The following is a 10,816-nucleotide window of genomic DNA, read 5'->3' as shown; positions in this document are numbered from 1 at the left end:
CCTGGATGTCTATTCTAAGCCTCAGTGAAATCTGTCTCTTCCCCTTTTTCCCTAGCACTTTAAGACAGCTAAACACAACCGAGCACTTGATCATGATTTATAGCTCAATATTGACTTTGTGGGTATTAATTTTTCAGGACAGGACAGAGTGGTAGCTTCTTTCTGGACCATCACAATATACCTACAAGTTGAGCTCAAGAAATAATTTTTTATAGATTTGATAATTACATTTTAGGTTATTTAATTGAATTCTGTTTTAGTAAGTCTAGTCATAGGTCTCCCAGTCAAAGCCAAATAATTTTGAGGTATACATCCACATTCCTCATCTAGAATTTAAAATACAGTATTGACTACCTATTACAGCATCTCCTTGTCACCTCATCCATGGAGTCTTTTTTCCACCCTCACCACAGTTTTGGGGTGAGGAATTATTCTTCATGATTTTATAGGTAGTGAAGTGGAGCTTTAGAAGTGCAGTCAAGGTCACATGTGGACCTATGATTTGGAGCTAGGATTTGAATCCAGGCCTGTCTGGTTACACAGACTGCGCTTTTGATTAATTACAGAGAATCTAAACAGATTTTTTTTTTATTATTATAAGAAAGCAGTGTTTTAGACATCAGAATATTTAATTGAAGTTTAACCTCACATTGAGGGAAAATATAAAGGAAACCATGTAAAAGAGTCCTTATTTGATACCCATGAGTGACCTTAATCAAGTCACAAGAAATTGAGTCTCAGTTTCCTCTTTTGTAAAACGGAGGGAAAGGATTAGATCTTTAAAGCCATTTCACTCTAGTGCATCAGTTTGACAGACTACCTGATTCTGTAAGCGTGTCCTGAAAAGCAGAAAAGTGAGAAGAGATCTTATGTCAGACCTTATTTTCCTTCTTTTTACTTTCTCTACTCTTGCCTGGGGCAATATTACTATAGATACAAGGGATTTTTTTTTTTTCACCTGATGGCTTAAAAGCCTTTATTGAGAAACTTCATAAATTCACCAGTAGTTAAAGTGCTGTATAAACTTCATTTGTAAATAGGAGCAAAAAGTTGGATCAAGTTTTAATAATCCTTTCCTGAAAACTTTTGAATTTGAACTAATTTTACAGTTAGCATTCATGAAGGATTTTTTTTTTTTTGGATTTAGTAAATGTGGAATCTTTTATAAAGTTGCTTTTATGAAGACACTTTTTGAAGTATCCTCAGAAGTGTATCAAAATCTTAGATTGACTAAGATCACCCATCAAAGACAGAGAGAGTGGTGAGGAACAATGTCCCACTATCCTTTTTAAATGCTTGAACTAGATGGTCCGAAGACATGATTGAATGCACTTCAGAATTCATTTCTCAAAGATGTTTGCCATGGGGTGCTTGCCCAAAGCAAACCTTTTCCCCTGGTAAGAGAACAAAGAAAAGCCCTTTTAGTCACAAGAAAAGCTAATACTTTCATGTGATCCCCTTGATATGAATGTACCCTTCAGAATCTACCTTGCATTCTCTAAATCATGAATGCTGGGGAACAAGGTGTGTGAAAAATACAGAGAGAGTTAGTTCAATTGCCTCACAGCACATTTCCCCTAGGAACAGATCCAGTGATCACATAGTGGTTGAAGTAAGAGCAGACAGAAGTTTTAAGGTGATGGCACAAATCAATAGTAAACAGCCTGAACCTTTCTATTTTTGGACTTTTATATTAAATGATGGTACCTATTTGGGACTTATGGTCGAGAATGCTTTTTTTTTAAATTTCTTTTACAATTAAGGTATAATTTCTATATAGCTAAATGGATACAGTGTAAGTGCATAGTTATCACATTTTGCAGAGTTTGGCAAATGCATGCCTCCCTGTGACCCATGCTTAACAGGGATTTTTGAAAATGCATTTATTCTTCTAAAGTAGCAAAACCTTGAATATTTTGGATTTGAACACTATTCCTATTAAAATTCTTATTTAAGCATTATTTCTGCTCTATTTACTGATTTTATACATGCTATCAGTTTCTGTAACTGAAACGTGATTCATAAGTTAAAGGTGTGCTTATAATTGAGAAGATCTAAGATTTTAAAATTTATTGATGATTACTTGATAGTATGCCTACAGTAATGAAAATTTGATAAACTTATAGACAATAGAAATAAGACACCATTCTTTTCTGCTTATAGAAAATATGAGAAGTAAGAAGGCCATACTTCCTTTTTTTTTTTCTGTTCAGGAAAAGCACAGTTCAGCTACTTCAGGCTATCGTCTAATTAAAGGATTTAATTAAAGGATTTGCTTTCCTGCTTATGGCTTAAGTCATTTTTATATTTCTTTGATGTATTTTTTTTTGACACCAGAGTCAGTAAAAGAAAAAAAATGAGTATAACCTGGTCTACAAACTTCTTAAAACTGTTCACAAGAGCTACTTGGCACAACTTAAAAATGTTTTAGAAATTCCTTCTAGTCAGGCCGTCCAACCTGGGCTTTCTGGGTTTGCCAGTACACACTTGACATTTACCATTACAATTCTTAGGCCATTCAATCATGGACAAAACACTACCATTCCTTGATTTTAGAATAATTCCATCATCTGTAAGGCACTTCTTTGGAGGGCTGTTACTTCATTGGGATATAATTTATGATACGTTTTTGGATCATTTCCTCTGTTTTGAATTTCACCTTTCCTTATTTCTGTTCTTTTAATATTCTCATAGTGTGTCCAAAAGGATGTGAAATAGTCAAAGGAAGTTAGGAAGAGAGGAGAGACAGAGACTTGAGGATTTAACAATTCAGTGTCGAATAAAGGAGAACTGCTATTTTCTCAAAGAAAGGAAAAGTTCTTTGCAGTGCAAAATATAGCATGCTAGGAGACGAGAAAAAGAATTTCCACAGCAGGGTTTTTTTTTTTTTTAATTGTGTTTAGTCAATGAGATATTTTTATTTCATTTCTGCTAATAATTAAGGTCTGGATTTTAATGAAAATCTTTTCAGTCAAAACCCACTGACACCTTTAAAAAATTTCCTATTGGTTGAGATCTAGTTGTAGGAAAATAGAACAGCGTGACTGAAATGTAAAGGGAAACAGTGGAGTTCCTGAAAGTACATTAGGTGAATAATTTGATCTTGAGCCCAAACCAAAATAAATATCTCAGAATTATAGCATCTTTGTTAAGGTGAGGGATTATCAGTGCTTTCAAAGATGTACTCAATTTCCCAAGGCCATTTTTAGTCCTTAGACATGGATGTGCAGGGAATTGCCTTTTCTCTTTCAGGCCTGCTAGGAAGAACAGTTATTGCTACCTGTGGAAAAAGGAATTCTGAAATGATTTTATCAGCTATGGATTACTTAAATGAAGTTGCTCACGTGCTCTCATAGGAGATGCACAGGAGACATACTTCCTTTCAGGGCTGCTGGTTGAGATGCAAGGCTGGCATCTGAGGGGCCACAGCAGAGACAGTGGGTACCAAGTAGCAGGCAGGAAGACAGGCAGGATATAGCAACAGAGGATCTAGAGAGTGGTTCAGCCTTTGAAAATCTACATCATTTTTTTTTATTGTGATTAAAAAACACATGACAGATGGGGAGGGTATAGCTCAAGTGGTAGAGTGCATGCTTAGCATGCACAAGGTCCTGGGTTCAATCCCCAGTACCTCCTCCAAAAATAAATAAATAATTAAACCTAACGATCTCCCCCTTCAAAACAAAAAAGCAAACAAACAAAAACACATAACATAAAATTTACCACCTTAATCATTTATAACTGTAACAGTTCATTAGTGTTAAGCATATCCCTGTTGTCCTACATCTCCAGTTTTCATTTTGCAAAACTGAAACTCTGTACCTTTTCTTTCTCCTCCCAGGCCCTGGTAGCCACCCTTCTGCTATTTCTGTGAATTTGACTACTTTAGATACATCAGGTAAGTGGAACCACACAGTATTTGTCTTTTTGTGACTGGCTAATTTCACTTAGCATAATGTCCTCGAGGTTCATCCATGTTGTAGCATAAGATAGGATTTCCTCTTCTTTTAAAGCTGAATAATATCCCATAATATCCACTGTATGTACATACCACACTTTGTGTATCCATTCTTCTGTCCTTGGACAATGGGTTGCTTCCACCTCTTGGCTATTGTGAATAGCATTGCAATGAACATGCGCTGTAGACTGAATGTATGTGTGGCTCCAAAATTCGTATGTTAAAACCTAATGCTTAGTGTGTTGGTATTTTGAGATGGGGCTTTTGGGAGGTGGCGCCCTCATGAATGGAGTTAGTGCCCTTATAAACAGCTCTCAGAGAGCAGCCTCACCCCTTCTGCCACGCAAGGGCACAGGTAGCGGACGGTGATCTGTGAACCAGGAAGTGGGTTCTCCCTAGACGCTGACTCTCCCAGCTTTGGTCCTGGACTTCCCAGCGTCCAGAACCATGAGAAAGAAATGTTTGTTGTTTAAGCATGCAGTCCATGGTATTTTTTATCACAGCAGCCAAAACCCAGGTGTGCAAATATCTCTTTGAGACCCTGCTTTTAATTCTGGATATATACCTGGAAAAGGGACTCCTGGATCATATGGTAGGGTTGTTTTTAATTTTGAAGGAACTACCATACTGTTTTCCATAGCCCTTGCACCTTTTACAATTACGCTGTTTATATTTTAAAGTAAAACGGCTCTTGGGAAATAGTTTATAGTGTCACTGAAGTGCAAGATACGAATAGTTAAATAATAAAGTGTCGTGGTTCATCTGCCCTTCCTTGTACCAGGACTGAAGGAGCTGTTTTCTTCTGCCCCGCCTCACTTCTTACTCTGATCCAATGGAGAGGATTGCTGCCAAACAAATGAACCAATAAATAACTTAATTTCTAATGTAAATTGCAACATCCAGCCTTGATAATCTTTCCTGCTGAGCTTACATGAGAAAAGAACATCTTTGGGTTGTTGCAGTGGCATGGGGTTAACGTCTGGGCAGTGTGGTGCCTGATTGACTTTCTAGTGTGTTACTTATGTTGTCAGGACTTCTGTGAGGCCTCCCTACTTCTACACCTCACTACTGCCCAAATGCATACCTTTCCCTCTGGCTTTATGATGTTTAAAATTTCACATTCAGGAACTAATGTGCTCGTGGTCCTTTCTTGAGAGCAGGCTTTTCCTATTGGGAAGGCAAAGAGAATCACTAGTAGAGGACAGGCCAGAAAGAAATTGATTCCACTGTGGAGATGGACAACGGTCTGGGGATGTGAGGATGGTGTTTGGGGAACATTCCAGATACCGGGCACCAAATACCAAGCAGGAAGGATACAGTAGAAGGCAATCTGGTGATGGTTGATATTGGCTGAGGGTCTCCCACAAAGCCATGGCCACGGGGAGGTGTCACCTGGGACTGAAGTCATCTCAAGACTTGACTGGAGGAGAATGTACTTTCCACTCACCCAAGTGGCGGGCCTAAGAAGAGTCACCTCCAAACCCACTTTCAAGAGCTGGCAGGCCACAGATCCTCCCCAGTCAGAGACACCAGTTTCTTGCCACGTGGGTTCCTCCATAGCACAGCTCCCAACCTGGCACCTGGCCTCTCTCTGAACAAGCGGGAGAGTGAGATAAAGTGCTCAATATGGAAGTTGCTGTATTTTTGTTACCTAATATTGGAAGTGACATCTCATCACTTTTTCTATGTTCTATTCATTAAAACAAGTCACTGGGTCCTACCCGCACTTCAGGCTAGGGGATTATACAAGGGAATGACTACCAGGAGGTGGTGGTAATTTATAGCTGCCTACTACACCTTCTGAGAGAGCTCAAAGAATACCTTAGGGCTAAGACACAGCACCAGAGAACGGGAAACATTTATAAAGGAGGACCCCTCCCCATGGCTGAGGGTGTGGTTGTGGCCCACTGGGTGGTGAAGAAGTTCACTGGGTTGCTCTGGACTGGGAGTTGATCCACAGTTGCTGGCTGAGTTTAGTTAGCAGGAAGAATCCTGCAGGGAAGATGGTAGGCTGAGAACAGCAAGCAGGGACACATTGGATGGGACGGGTGAGCAGAAAGCCTTGGGCCAAGACTGGTGAACTGGAAACATTTGCTGGCATTTCAGCAAAACTTTCCCGTGGATGGGAGCCCCTGGTGTCCTGCACGCATGCTGCTGACATATAACGTGAAGCTGAGTTTCAGTCCATGTGAAAGCTTATTTACCTCCCACCCTTACTCTTAAGAGGCAATACCTCTGAGTTGCAACCCCAAATGGGGGTTATTTACCAGGGCTCCCACTCACGGTATGACCTGGACTCCAACTTTTGTCCTTGTGGCTCTGCAAGGCTGGAAAGAAGCTGTCTCTTCCTGCAACTGAATTGGTAAATGCCTGGGGGAAGCAAAAACAGCCTCAAAATGACAGGCTCACATCTCTGGTTTTCCCATTTCTCTGGGAACTTGGCCCAGTAATTAATTACTTTGTTAAATTTTTGATGGCTTCAAGCTAGTTAAAATATACACACATACAGACACACATATGTGTATATAAGATATCTGTCCATTTCTCATCTTCAAAAGGAAGGTTATTCTTAATTGCCTAGTTCTCTATTTCTGCTGGTAGAAGCCAGAGACTCAAGCATCATTGTGGGAGCATTGAGCCCTCAGGTCCTTGGTCTGGGAATTTGAGTAAGTTCAGAGATTTTCAAGTTGAGGCGGGTTGAGGGTTCGACTCTTGAACTATATTGTTGGACACAGAACTTGCTCTGGATTGGTGTAGGAACTGAGCAGGCCTGGAATTGCACAAGAAGGGTATGAACATACCCATCTGGGGTGTGTGAGGACTGGGGAAGTCTGTGTCTAGAAACTAGGTCAAGAGCTAACAAGGGTGGGAGTGCTCAAGACAAATTTAAGACAAATTTACCCTTTTCAACAATTTGGTAAGAGACTAACCCTGGAATTTAGGTGATTTGACAATCAGGAACTTCATAGAAATGTTTTCATGATGTTTTTCCAATTCCAAGGTAGTTTAAAAAGTAGGTGAATGACCATTATCCCTGGGATTCTTTGGATAAAATTTATCCTGAGTTAGAGCTATAACATCTTTAGATTGTTGCGGTTTCTTTTCTTCTACATTTATTCATCCATCCATCCATCATCCAACCACCTAGATATTCACAAAGAATAATCCATATCTTGTAAGGTAGTCAATTATTTGTAGAAAAAGGTTATTATTACACAGTTATATTTAATCTTTTATATGCAAGCAAGAAGGCAAGCAATTAATCTTTTACCTTATGAAAATTTAGGGATACCATTTTTATTACAGATACATATATGTGTGGGTTTAATATTTTATATGACTATAATATATCATCATATTTTCAAAGCTGTAATGTTAACCACTATCTAATGTCAAGAACCAAGTGACCTGATCTTTTGTGGTCCTCCTTTACCACAAAGAAATATTCTAAGGAAATATTTCATCCCTTTTGTTTACCACAGGGTGGTGTCGGTATTGTTACCAAATATTTTATAAATTTTTTTTATGACAGTTTTTTTTGGTGTAAAATTAGCTAGGGTATGTGATATTTTAAGGAGCTTTGTTTCCAAGAGGAATGTCTTTTCCTGAAAATGTTTACCACTGGAGGCATCAACGAAGTGTTTAGCTTAAAATTAGCTCCCAAAATACATATTTAAGTTATCCAATCTGAAATATATAAAGGCAAATGGAATTGCTTGAAAAACAAAAAGGACCCTTTTCCCTTGGAATTCCAGACATAATTTAGCTTCTCGAAAGTCAAGGGAAGATCAAGTCTGAGAACAAAACGACCCTTACCTTTATGCTAGGGAAAAGCTGAATTTTCTCAAGGGATCAGAAGCAAAGGCAAAATGTCATTGTCTTGGTAGCATTTTCACCAAATTACTTCAGAAAAACTTCTTAAATATTTCTTAAAATATTTCTAATGCTTAATTTAACAACAATCATCTTCCAACCTTCAACTATTAAATTGATTTCTTTAAGTATCATATTTACTCAGAGCCCAGGCCATTAGCTGAAGAACCAAAGCAATAATGACTGAAGCTTTTTCAGTTGTCTTCAAACATGTAACAGGTTTAAATTTTAGGTGCAGACATTGATGAAGGTCAAAAGGTGAGTGATTCATTTCCTGTACTTGTCAGGATGCTGCTTGTTACAACAGATTTCTGGAAGTGACTGGCAATGGAAATAATCATGCAAAGGGATTGTTTGTTTTGCATGAGCAAATATAACAGGCCTAATACCATGAATTGTTTTGATTATTTAGAAATCCTCAGAGCATATGAGTGAGGCAGTGAAAATATACAGGACTTCATCTTCCTGAATAGTCACAAATATGATGTAGGGGAAAAAGGCTAAGATAAATATCTAAGATCTAGTCATGGTAGATGTACCTTTCATCTATACATATGTGTGAATACTCTGATATTTAGTGATGTTCTGTTGGCTTTGGCTTGGTCATATAACATAGATTCTGTTCTCTTTAGGCGGCCTTTATTTTTTTTTTTTAAGTACATTACAAGACTGTTCCTTCTATGGTTTATTTGCTATCATTTTTTGGCTGAGACCTATCTAGGTATCTTAAACAATGAGATACCAACTCTCTTAGTTCTTATGCAAGCTGGATGTTTCTCAATGACTTGAAGATGGATTTGTACATGGCAGGCAAATTTTCCAATACCTTCTTGATAAGAACCTTCCTTTTAAACCTCTGGACTAGAAAAGGGGGAGATTCATGTCCTCTTATAAGGGAGGTAGCCTGGAAAAGAGAAGAGAGCATGGACCTTGGCAACTCTGAATCCTGGTCATTTACTTGGCTCATGCAAATCATTTTACCTCCATATATCTCCTGAGTAAAAGGGAGAATAGTGACTCCATTGTAAAATTTAAATTCTGGAACTTGAAGAAGCGTTTCATATAGTGCTTGGGATAAAGTGACTGTCTAGAAATATCAGAGATAATTTTTATTATTAATGCATTTTCTGGTTGCTTGAAGGTAGGTATTAAGGTGGGGATGCTGTTGGACGACATGATGGAGTCTCTCTGGTGAGGGCTTGCTTCTAATAGAATCAATGCCTATATGGATTGATTCATAGTTGACTTTATGCAGTCACTGGCTTGCCTTCTTCTGATGATCAGCGTTACAATGACCAAAAATAAGTAAGACCGACCACCTCAGTGATTGTTTCACTGGTCTTCAAAGACATGGCTGTTGTCTTTATGATCAATTCAATGATAACCACTTGAAAACCAGCCAAGACAACTGGAAACAGAGAAAATTAGTTATATCAACAGCATATTTTGCATCACCTACAAAGTTAGAGTTACATAGCTTCAGATGCCCTGTTTACTTCAGTAGGTTCTTAAAATGTGAAGAAGTGTGTTCCCAGTAAACTACTTTTGGAGAGGAGTATATAAATAACTTGTTCATGGTGGTGTCAGTTCTAATTTTTACATCAGGATACTTTAACATTTTATATTTAATATTATTAAACATCTGTAACATGGCACAACAAATTAGCATAAATGATTTCTTCATTCTTTGGATGTTTGTTCTCTGGAAGACAATAGGGTTGTGATGGAGAAATGGTTTCAGGTAGACATTTCCATGATGGTGGACATGTACTATCCATCAGCACAGATCTGAGACCAGAATCATGTCAGAAATTTTGATGATTTGTAACTTACTAACTTTCAAAAGCATATACAGAAAGCTATTTTTAAAAATCCAGCATTAATTGATACATCTGTTATGGGCCAAAATAGAACTTTTAGCAATTCTGAGATGTTCTCAGAAATAATGAGGCTTGGCTAAATGCATGCAGTGCTTGAAGTTTTAGTCTTTTGAAGGGTTTAACATGCACAGCTGGGTCTTGTTATTGGTGCCAGTGGAATTTGGAGCACTATCTATTTTACGACATTTCCACACCTATTTTTACCTTATAAGGTAAAGACTGAGACTCTAAATGTGTATTATACATGGGCCTATATTTAGCAGCAAAATACAGATTTTTGCAAGCCAAGGGGAAACAGAAATTCAATCTCCAGATGCTGTTTTTGAAAAGAAGCATCTAAATAGTTGCTGCCCAACGTCATGATGATGTTGAGGACTAAGATAATTCCAGCCTATTTTCCTAAAGCCATTATGTAAAGCCAGGTTTCTATTTTTCGATACATCTAAAGTATTTAGGTGCATAATTGAGGCTTAAATAAAATGAAACTTCAAGTATTGTAAGGATATTGATGAAGTGGCTCAGTTTTATTAGAGTTTATGTTTAAAGTCATGCCCTCCAATCTGCCTGTCCTCATATTGTTGAGGAATTTCTCAAAATTTATGTAAGACCTCATATTAAAAAACAATAACAACCACAACTCATCATCAACCTACTTACAAATGATACTCTTAAAGAAGCTTCCTGACCCATAGAGGTTTCTTCCTCTGTCTTGATTATGCGGGGTTGTACCCCCAGACCACGTTTGTACCATAGACAGCCTTGCTGGCCATAGCCAATTGGTGAGGAGGTACCAGACCCAAGATGTCCTACTGGCCTATCCATGTCCTTCGCATAGTGTTTTTGTTTTGTTTTTGTTTGAAAGTAGGTTAAGGAAACACTCCCCACCACCACAGGAGACATTAGTGGTGTCTGTCAAATGGCAGGAGTCAGTGCACAATTAGGATAATCTCACCAGCTACCCCCAAGAGGGGTGGGGAAGAGCTCAATTGACTTTCAATCCTTTCATCTGACTTTTGTGATGACTATACCTCTCCCTTTCCTTAGGGTTAAAATAGTGGAATTCCTAAAAAAACCTCCTCTTTTTGTGAAATTATGTTCAGTAGGG

At 38.2% G+C, this 10,816-nt stretch overlaps 1 long non-coding RNA gene across 1 annotated transcript in view; it reads left to right on the top strand.

The window, feature by feature from the left end:
• Nucleotides 1-3,837: 3,837 nt before the first annotated feature.
• LOC116157225 (uncharacterized) overlaps nucleotides 3,838-10,816 on the top strand; it is a 119,352-nt gene continuing 112,373 nt past the window's right edge. The window contains exon 1 of the long non-coding RNA XR_010383506.1: nucleotides 3,838-3,898. This is a non-coding gene — a long non-coding RNA (uncharacterized LOC116157225). The remainder of the gene's footprint in view (nucleotides 3,899-10,816) is intronic.

This window comes from Camelus dromedarius, chromosome 13 (assembly GCF_036321535.1).
Source record: "Camelus dromedarius isolate mCamDro1 chromosome 13, mCamDro1.pat, whole genome shotgun sequence".
Taxonomy (NCBI): Eukaryota; Metazoa; Chordata; class Mammalia; order Artiodactyla; family Camelidae; genus Camelus; species Camelus dromedarius.
This window is presented reverse-complemented; position numbering and strand designations above follow the sequence as displayed.